Source organism: Cyprinus carpio, chromosome A2 (genome assembly GCF_018340385.1).
Source record: "Cyprinus carpio isolate SPL01 chromosome A2, ASM1834038v1, whole genome shotgun sequence".
Lineage (NCBI taxonomy): Eukaryota > Metazoa > Chordata > Actinopteri > Cypriniformes > Cyprinidae > Cyprinus > Cyprinus carpio.
In genome coordinates, this window is record NC_056573.1 from 28,323,277 (window position 1) to 28,333,868 (window position 10,592).

The following is a 10,592-nucleotide window of genomic DNA, read 5'->3' on the forward strand; positions in this document are numbered from 1 at the left end:
TCACACACACACACACACACACTCTCACTCACTCTCTCTCTCTCTCTCACACACACACACTCACACACACTTTCACTCACTCACACACAAACACACACACACTCTCTCTCACACACAGACAAACACTCTCTCTCTCTCTCTCTCACACACACACACACACACACACACACAAACAAACATATTTATTGCAGATGTTTATGAGATTATAGGTTTCTAAATCAGTCTGTAATCATCTTTCTACATGTGTGTGTGTGTGTGTGTGTGTGTGTGTGAGAAGCAGCAATACCTAGTGGTGAAAATGTGACTTTCATAGTGATCATGAGTCACAAAAGTGAGAATCAGAAACAGGTCGATTCCACTGGAGTATCAAATAATCTCAGACGATTAATATGCGATATGAAATAACAGACGACACACACACAGTCTTCACGTCAGTATATCCAGTCGTTCAGTTTTAATACAAAGTTGACATATCTACATACATGATCTGAAATCAATAAGCAGAGAAAGTGAAACACTACTGTACTGTATGCAGCACGCGGCCCACGTTCACTCGTCACACTGTCGTCTGATCAGCTGCTTTCATCATTAAAGGAACATTTGATAGTGAGAATATTTCAATGAGACCAACAGCAGAATCATGTCTCAGTGTGCTTTAATTCATGAAGAGAGAAAACCTGCAGATCAGCGTCTCCTTGACTAGGATGAGCTTGTACTACGGTACAGTGATGCTGATACCACACTGCTACTGACAGAACACCACTCGCTGATATTCAGTCATTATTGAATCCTCAGCTTTAGACAATAACCACAGTCACCTGGCCGATTAGCAGAAGCATCATTTTCTAAAATGTACAGAAAGTGTGGATAATAATTTCAGCAATATTGTCTAAGAGTGTGGTCACATTAGTAAACATTTACAGGTAAAAAGGATCTATTGTGCTTTTTATTAGAAGCCCATTTCCACCACAGAACAATAATAATAATAATAAAAAAGCAGCTTTTTAACTTACAATTCTGACTTTCCTTGCGATTCTGATTTTTTGAATAAACTCAGAATTGCAAGATGTAAACTAAAAATTGTGAAATGCAGTTGCGAGTTTATAACTTAGATATAAGTTTGCAATTCTGAGAAGAGAAGTCTGAATTGCAAGATATAAACGTACAATTGCAAGGAAAAAGGCAGCATTGTTAGATTGAAAGTTGCAATTACCTTTTTATTTTATAAACACATTTTGAGATGTTAATTCGGCATTGTGAGAAAAAATCGTAATTACCTTCTCTATTTTTATGTTCCGTGGCGGAAATGAGGTTCTGTAATTTTCTGGTCAATAGTGTTGTGATGTAAAAAGCACAGATCACAAGCAAGTCACGTTTAAACCAAGCAGCTTTTTGTTGGTCAGCGCAGTGAATGGCCCTCATGCGAATCACGTGGATTCCAGTTAAAATGACTGGATTTCTCCTGTGAGCTTAAATCTCACTTGTTGTCAACAAATATATCAGTCGTCTATCACATTTCAATCATGGTAACCTGGTAGATTTTGTTGGGTTGAGTGCATTTTACCGCGGTGCGTCACTGTACGCTGATCTGAGGCTATAGTCTCTCTGCGTGTGCTTTAACTCGTTTTGGTTGACTGATAATGCTGATGAGAAACGTGTGTAATGTCTAAGAACACGTGTGTTTTGTTTGTGAAGGAGCGATACTTCACGACTGTTTCAGTGAGATTTGGGCTCCGGAGGGCCGCGGGCCGTCAGCTTCCTCTAGAACAATCAGTGCACAGGAAATATCAAAATATCTGAGAGGGTTACGAAGCACAACACTGTACATCTGAGCCATGTACAGTCACATTAGCTGGCCAACTACACCACAGCTCACCAATTATATTGCCATAAAAATCATATAAATAAACAGATCCTTAAAAATTCAAGCATAATATCAACAAAACTAAATAAAAAAATCAGGTCGATTAAATATTTGACAACAACGATAAGGCTCACTTCACGTCTCAGGTGGAGATCTCAGAACCGGCTCGCTTCCTGCGCTACTCCTAAACATCAGGCCTGCGCTAAACTAAACATGACGGGAAGAGTTTCATCGGTTCGGCTCGACCGGGAACGAGTCAGACGGGCGACATCTGATCGAGGGAGAATGCAACCATCTCAGAAGATGTTTCTAGCGTTTGACGCGTGGCTAGAAATACTGGGGAATTAATTTCACAATTCCTCTAAAACGTACATTTATCTATAAACCCAATAACCAAGGCTCTTTCATCGTCCCACCATAAAGACACAGCGGAGTACATAATGCCACAGCAGAAAGGAGCAAAAGAACATGATACAGATACGAGATTCAAGCCTCGAAGACTCCCTCGGCCTCCAAACACGGTGTAAGCAGCATATAGTCATGTAGAGACACACCGAATACAGTATTGACAGAGTTCAGTCCGTCTCGTGCACAGCTCCCGAGGATCAGGACAGGGAAAGAGATTATATCACGTGTGCTAATGTACGGCGTTGGCTGCGGTTCTGCGGTCGCTCCGTTAGGCACAGAAGGTAGGAGATCTGCTTCCGTTCTGTGGCGCCGACGCGTTCGTTCGGGATGGCAACGATGACTCTGGCAGGCACAGACGGGCTCGCGCTCATTCACATCTGACGTTGGCAAATACAGTTCGAAGAAACTCCCACTGAAGGGTGCAGCAATTATCCAGGCTTTTGATTTCATAGTTTCTTTTTTTTTCTCGTTGTTTTGCTTTAAATAGATTTTGTACATGTAATATTTTCCTTTTGTTACGAAGAAGATCTTCCTCCACAGTTTAATATTTCTAAAAAGCCGACCACAACATTAATATCAATATTTGAACACTGAGGTAATAGTTTGCGTTGTGACGCAGAGCGTCTCCTGGAGCTCCTGAGAGAACGTGTGCTCTGCGTCGCTGTCCGTGTGTGTTTCACGTGTCGTCGTTCCTCTGCGGGTGTTTGTGGGGTTGTTGAGGGGGAAGGTGTTGGACAGGTTGGGGTTCTTCTTATGTTGCATAGTGATCAAAACTTCCAAGGTACTCCAGAGCGGCTTGATAGCTGAACTGATACTCGTCCTGAAAATCAAAAAGACAGATTTGAGGATGTGATCACTCAATTAAAAAATAATAAGCTGATTTTAGCACTTTTCCTATAACAGTGAGTATCACCTTATTTGCATGAGTAGCATGAGTGACACTGTTTCCTGAGAATGACTGAGATCTTCCACAGACTCAGAGATCAGCGATAACAGCGTTTGTCGGTCATGTGATGCATGTTTTACCTCAGTTTGCACCATCGCTGGCCGTTGCGTACGCAGCATTTTGACGGTCTGGAAGATGTCCACAGCGCCCTCATAACGCATCCGCTCCAGGACAATACTGAGGGTGATGAAGACACCCGTACGCCCGACACCCGCACTGAGAGAGAGACAAGAATGACATGAGAATGAGACAAAAATGAGACATGAATAAGACGGGAATGAGATGAAACATGAATGAGATGAGACATGAATGAGATGAGAATAAGACATGAATGAGACGAGAATGAGACATGAATGAGACGAGAATGAGACGAAAAAGATGAGAATGAGACAAGAATGAGATGAGAATGAGAAAAGTAAGAGATGAAAATAAGACAAGAATAAGAGGCGAATAAGACATGAATAAGACATGAATGAGACAAAAATGAGACATAAATGAGACGAAAAAGACGAGAATGAGACATGAATGAGACATGATTGAGATGAGAATATGACATGAATGAGATGAGAATAAGACAAGAATGAGACGAAAAAGACGAGAATGAGACAAGAATGAGATGAGAATGAGACATGAATGAGACGAGAATGAGACGAAAAAGATGAGAATGAGACAAGAATGAGATGAGAATGAGACATGAATGAGAAAGTTGATGAGACTAAATGAGACGAAAAAAGATGAGAATGAGACATGAATGGAATGAGACAAGAATGAGATGAGAATGAGACATGAATGAGACGAAAAAGTTGAGAATGAGACAAGAATGAGATGAGAATGAGAAAAGTAAGAGATGAAAATAAGACAAGAATAAGAGGCGAATAAGACATGAATGAGACAAAAATGAGACATAAATGAGAAGAGAATGAGATGAGAATTAGACATAAATGAGATGAACATGAATGAGATGAGAATAAGAACAAGAATGAGACGAGAATGAGACGAAAAAAGACGAGAATGAGACAAGAATGAGACGAGAATGAGAAAAGAAAGAGATGAAAATAAGACGAGAATGAGATGAGAATAAGACATGAATGAGACAAAATGAGACATAAATGAGAAGAGAATGAGATGAGAATGAGAATGAGACATGATTGAGATGAGAATATGACATGAATGAGATGAGAATAAGACAAGAATGAGACGAAAAAGACGAGAATGAGACAAGAATGAGATGAGAATGAGAAAAGTAAGAGATGAAAATAAGACAAGAATGAGATGCGAATAAGACATGAATGAGACAAAAATGAGACATAAATGAGAAGAGAATGAGATGAGAATGAGAATTAGACATAAATGAGAGATGAGACATGAATGAGATGAGAATAAGACAAGAATGAGACAAGGAATGAGACGAAAAAGACGAGAATGTGACAAGAATGAGATGAGAAAAGAAGAAAAAATAAGACAAGAATGAGATGTGAATAAGACATGAATGAGACAAAAATGAGACATAAATGAGACTAAATGACACGAAAAAGACGAGAATGAGACAAGAATGAGATGAGAATGAGAAAAGAAAGATGAAAATAAGACAAGAATGAGATGAGAATAAGACATGAATGAGACAAAAATGAGATGAGAATGAGAATTAGACATAAATGAGATGAGACATGAATGAGATGAGAATAAGACAAGAATAAGACATGAATGAGAAAGAGATGAGAATGAGAAAAGAAAGATGAAAATAAGACAAGAATGAGATGAGAATAAGACATGAATGAGACGAGAATAAATTAGACATGAATGAGATGAGAATGAGATAAGAATTAGACGAGAATGAGACATGAATGAGATGAGACATGAATGAGATGAGAATAAGACAATGAGACATGATTGAGACGAGAATGAGATGGGAAAAAAAGAAGAGAATAAGATGTGATAGAGACGAGAATCAAATGAGAATAAGATGAGACACGAATGAGAGGAGAATGAGATTTAAAAAGACCAGAATGAGATGAGAATTAGACGAGAATGAGATGAGAATGAGACATGAATGAGTCGGTCAAACTGAGATCTGCTCCTCACGCTCATCTCCAAACACTGAGTGTGAGGATCGTAACGCACCTGCAGTGGACTGTGATTGGTCCGTCCTGGCCGAACTGCTCCTTGGTTTTATGCACCTGTCCAATGAAATCAATGAATCCCTCCCCTGACTTTGGAACTCCTTGTTCTGGCCAATCGGTGAACTGGAACTGTCTGACGGTTCTGGACTGTCCGTCCTGTGGAGAGAAAGACAATGAATCTGAACCTATCCAGACGTGAGAAACACTTGAGCCTGTAGAAACACAGATAGGATCTGCCGGGACAATTGTGTCTCTGGTGTTTATTCCTGAAAAGATCTGAACGTAAGACTGACAGCTTTACCAGATCATACCGCAGTAAATGACTCACCCTGGCGTCGGTGACTTTGAACTCTCTCAGGATGTACTGTGGCATGTTGTATTCTGCCATGGGATCCACTACAAAGTACTGATAGCGCGCCGAGCGCTCGGCTGGCCAGTACTGATGACACTTCTCCTGTGAACGCACAAACACACGGATGTTACACTGCTTCAGTCAGATCCAGATGGAGCGTGTTTTCCTCCAGCCGTCACTCACCCGTCCCATCTCACGCAGTTTGGTCAGCATCACCACGATGGTGGAGTTGTGTTCCCACAGCATGCGCCAGAAGTCCTCAGTGGTCTCCGCTAGCGGCCCCTGCGTCGCTATATACGCCCTCTGCTGCCTGAACACAGATCCACACCAGATCGACACGTGACCACCAGCATTATTACCCACCGTATAACATCATTAAATCTGGAGCTGGAGTCCAGCAGTGTACCTGTATCCGTCGATGAAGCTGGCATTGATGTAGTCGGACCCTTCCAGGCCTCTGATTGGCTGCAGACACACGCGGGTGGTTTCGTATGGCATGATGTTCACCAGCCGGTTCTTGAACTTGTTGCAGGGCAGATTAGCGCTGACGAACCTGGAGGTGTGCGCTTTACTGTTGGCCAGACGCTGACAGAACCGCAGACAGAATAATGTGAAGCACGGCATTAAACTGCTGCAGGTCACAAACTGAGTTTAACTAAAACGAACAGATTTGAACTTTGTTGAAGGTCACATTAAAACTGCCCTGGAAACACTTTACCAGGACTTCATCCTTTATTTTGACTACTTTACTATTTATGTACTGTGCAGACTTTCATTCTCAAATAGATGCATATTTAAATTCATCATAAAAATATGAATTGTTCAAAACTCTTATGATCTAAACAATGAGTGAATTAATACATTTTCTCTATATTGTAATCATTATGATCACACCTGTAATAATTGCTTTAATGAGCTTCTGCCCGAAACTAATTCATGTTAATTCATGTAACTTTATGATTCTATTACCTTGAACTGTTTATTTGTTGAATGAACATTACTTGGACACATTCACTTCTGATAACAGATTACTCTAAACTGTAAAGTAGACACATGCATTTTCTGTAAAGCTGCTTTGAAACAATGTGTATTGTGAAAAGTGCCTTACAAATAAAAAAAATAAATAAATACAAAAATAACCCATTGTGTAGAAATTATGTATGTACACTACTGGTCAAAAGTTCGCAATAATAAAAATGTTGTAATGTTTTTGAAAGACAAAAACATTCTTCTGCTCACCGATGCAGCATTTATTTGACCAAAAATACAGTAAAAATTGTGAAATATTATTAGAATTTAAAACAGTTTTCTCTGTGAATCTCTGTTAAAGTGTAATTTATTTCTGTGATGTGCAGCTGTATTTTCAGCATCATTACTCCAGTCTTCAGTGTCACATGATCTTCAGAAATCATTCTAATATGATGATTTATTATCAATAAACATTTCTGATTATTATCAATGTTGAAAACAGTTGTGCTGTACAATATTTTTGTGGATTGTCATACAATTCAAAAGTTTGGGGTACTGTAAGTAAGATGAAAAAAGAAATTAATACTTATTAATCAAGGATGCATTAAACTGTATGACAGTAAAGACATTTATAATGTTACAAACAATTTCTGTTTCAAATAAATGCTGTTCTTTTAAACTTTCTATTCATCTTTGAATCCTGAAAAATGAAATGTATCAAAAACATTTTAAAAAAATCTTAATTATACAGTGTACAGTAAATCATCTAAGAAGTGATGGAAACCCATATAAACAGTGTGTCACAGATAGACATTATCAAGCGTACCTTGAACTCCAGCTCTATGCCGGTCACGTGTTCTCCGGCCTCCACCTGTGACAGGTTCTGTATGTATGAGTACAGGCTGCGCGCCGCCACCTCTGTGTTCCCGCAGGCCACGGCCTCCAGCAGCGCCTCGTGGATGAAGCCGTACTGATCCTCCGTCTGCACCATGTAGTTCCTCTGCGAGCGCATCAGGGTCACGAGACCGTACACGTCCACCGTCCGCTCGTGACGGATGCGCTCCAGCATGGCGTCGATCACGATGAAGCAGCCGGTGCGGCCCACGCCAGCACTGAGACACACACACGGCAAACACCACGCTTTTACTACGGTACAACTTCCCTGATCCCTTTCTGCTCACTAATCCGAACGCTGATATCAAGACAGACACATTCATCTGACAGATGTGGACACAACAAAGCACTGTGGGATTACACCGTTTAATAACTTTAATCCAGATTACAGATGAACACGCATGATGCAGAACATCCGTGAGGAAACACTGCTGCCGCTTGTGTAGTGTGTGTAATCTGCTGAAGATACTACACTACTATGAAAGAGTGTGTGTGTGTGTGTGTGTGTGTGTGTGTGTGTGTGTGGTGTGTGTGTGTGTTCATGTGTGGGTCAGAAATAAGATCGCACTGTCCTCCAGACTGACACACACACACACACACACACACCACACACACACACACACACACACAGACACACACACACAGTGTGTGTGTGTGTGTGTGGTGTGTGTGGTGTGTCACACTGTTCACACAGACACACACTCACACACACACACAGTGTCACAACACACACACACTGTGTGTGTGTGTGTGTGTGTGTGTCACTCTCACGTCTGAGAGTCACACACACACACACACACACACAGACACATGTCTGTGTCACACTTTCACACATAGATCGCACTCTCCTCCATCATCATTGACACACACACACACACACACACACAGACAGGACACACACTCTCACACACACACACACACACACACACACACACACACACACACACACACACACACACACAGAGACAGACACAGAGACTCACACTCAGACACACACACACACACACACACACACACACACTCACTCACTCACTCACTCACTCACTTACACTCACTCACTCACTCACTCACTCACACACACTCACACTCAGACACACTCTCACAGACTCACACTCTCACACTCTCACACACACACACACACACAGACACACACACACACACACTCACACACACACCACACTCACTCACTCACACACACACACACACACACACACACACACACACACACACACACACAGGTCAGCAGATGTCAGCATCACACTGCATTGCAGCAAAAGGTGTAATGCTCACTTTCATCAAATCATCAAATGCCATTAAATATGAAGTGTGTTATTTCACATATTTTTTGGGCTTGTTTTGTTTGTTTTATGAAGAGTTTGCTTAATCAGGCCAATACGAGACTATGAACTACTCTCTAATTATGCAACTGTATCAAATCCATAAAACTGATGTCCATGTGGTTGTTTATATACAGGGATGATGAAGAGCAAAGATTAACAGAACATAAGAACGCTATAATAATGGAGGTTTAAATGGAGAATTGGATTTGTCTCCTTTTTTGTACTTTTTTTCTCTCTCTCTATTTTGTAATAACAATAATAATTTGAGTTTATTGTGTATAAGTATATATTTACCAAAAAATAATTCTATGTGTGTTGTGTTCACACTTAATCAGGTGACTGTTTAAATGGACTCGGAGTGTGTTTGAAGGCTTGTTAGCCGCAACACGTCGGTGCACTTGAGTTGTTTTTAATGTAAAGCCATGTGAATAAAGGCTTTTCACTACATTTCCGAGTGCCTTGGCTTATGAGTTGTTTCATATAGACACTGGTTCATAGGTTCACAAAGATCATTGAAATTGTGACATATTAATGACGTAATGAAGCCTTGTTTACTGAAATCACATGACGTTGTCAGTTTGATACAGGCTCTGAATCAATGGCTCACAACAAATGATTCACGAAGGTTTTGAAGCTTCATGAAGCAGTGTTTTGAAAGCGTGGTTCCGGGTGGAGACTAGTTTAGTCTCACGCAGCACTATTAATGAATAAAGCAAGCAATTATTAATGAATAAACTACACACATTTGAGTTTGCAGCACATTTATCATCGGCCCTGGAAAAGCTGCGCGGATTGATGGAAAGCTTTGCTTCCTGACACCAGGAACACAAACACAGGTGACTCACTGACCTGCAGTGGACGATGACGGGGCCGGCGTCCGGCGGGTTACACGCTTTGACCCTGCGGAGGAAGGCCAGGAATGGAGTGGGATATTCGGGAACGCCGTGGTCGGGCCAAGCGGTGAACTGGAACTGCCGCACCTCTCTCCTCTCGTTACAGCCGCTCTGAAGGGAAAACATCAGGATCAGAGGTTATTCACACTGACCGCACGGCACTAAACACTGAGAAACCTTAGTGTTCAATCCAAAATGTCAAATGAAAATAAAACAATGAACATAAAACACTTACTAAAACAGATGAACTATTTTATGTGTTAATCTGCAGGAGAAGAACCCACTCAGACAGCATGTGATTACAGTCACAGCAAATGAATACGCTTCGTTTCAGTGCACCTAAGTGTTCCCTAGATATAACACATCTCATTTTGGCTCATCATATTCATTGAAAAAGATAAAAGTTCCCTAGATATAACACATCTCATTTTGGCTCAGTGATGGGAGTAACACATTACTTACTCTTTTCCAAGACTAGTAAAGAAACGCATCAATTTTAAATTTACAATGTAATATCTTCAGAGACCAGAGAACTTTCCGATGTGAACTTCCTAACTTTTGGTGAGAAAGAAGCCTTTACAGTTGCCAAAAATATAACTCTTGTTTTTTGTTATTAAGAAACAAATAAGAAAGCCCAGCTCAGGTGAAAAAAAAAGTAACACAAATGTAACGTAATGCATTACTTTCCATACAAAGTAACAAAGTAACACAACTAGTTACTTTTTAATTGAGTAACACAATATTGTAATGCATTACTTTTAAAAGTAACTTAACTTTCCCCAACACTGCTCTTTACCATCTATAGA

General features: G+C 40.6%; 1 pseudogene; it reads right to left on the reverse strand.

Moving 5' to 3' along the window:
* Positions 1–425: 425 nt before the first annotated feature.
* The window catches only part of LOC109078676, a 73,420-nt pseudogene continuing 63,253 nt past the window's right edge, over positions 426–10,592 (reverse strand).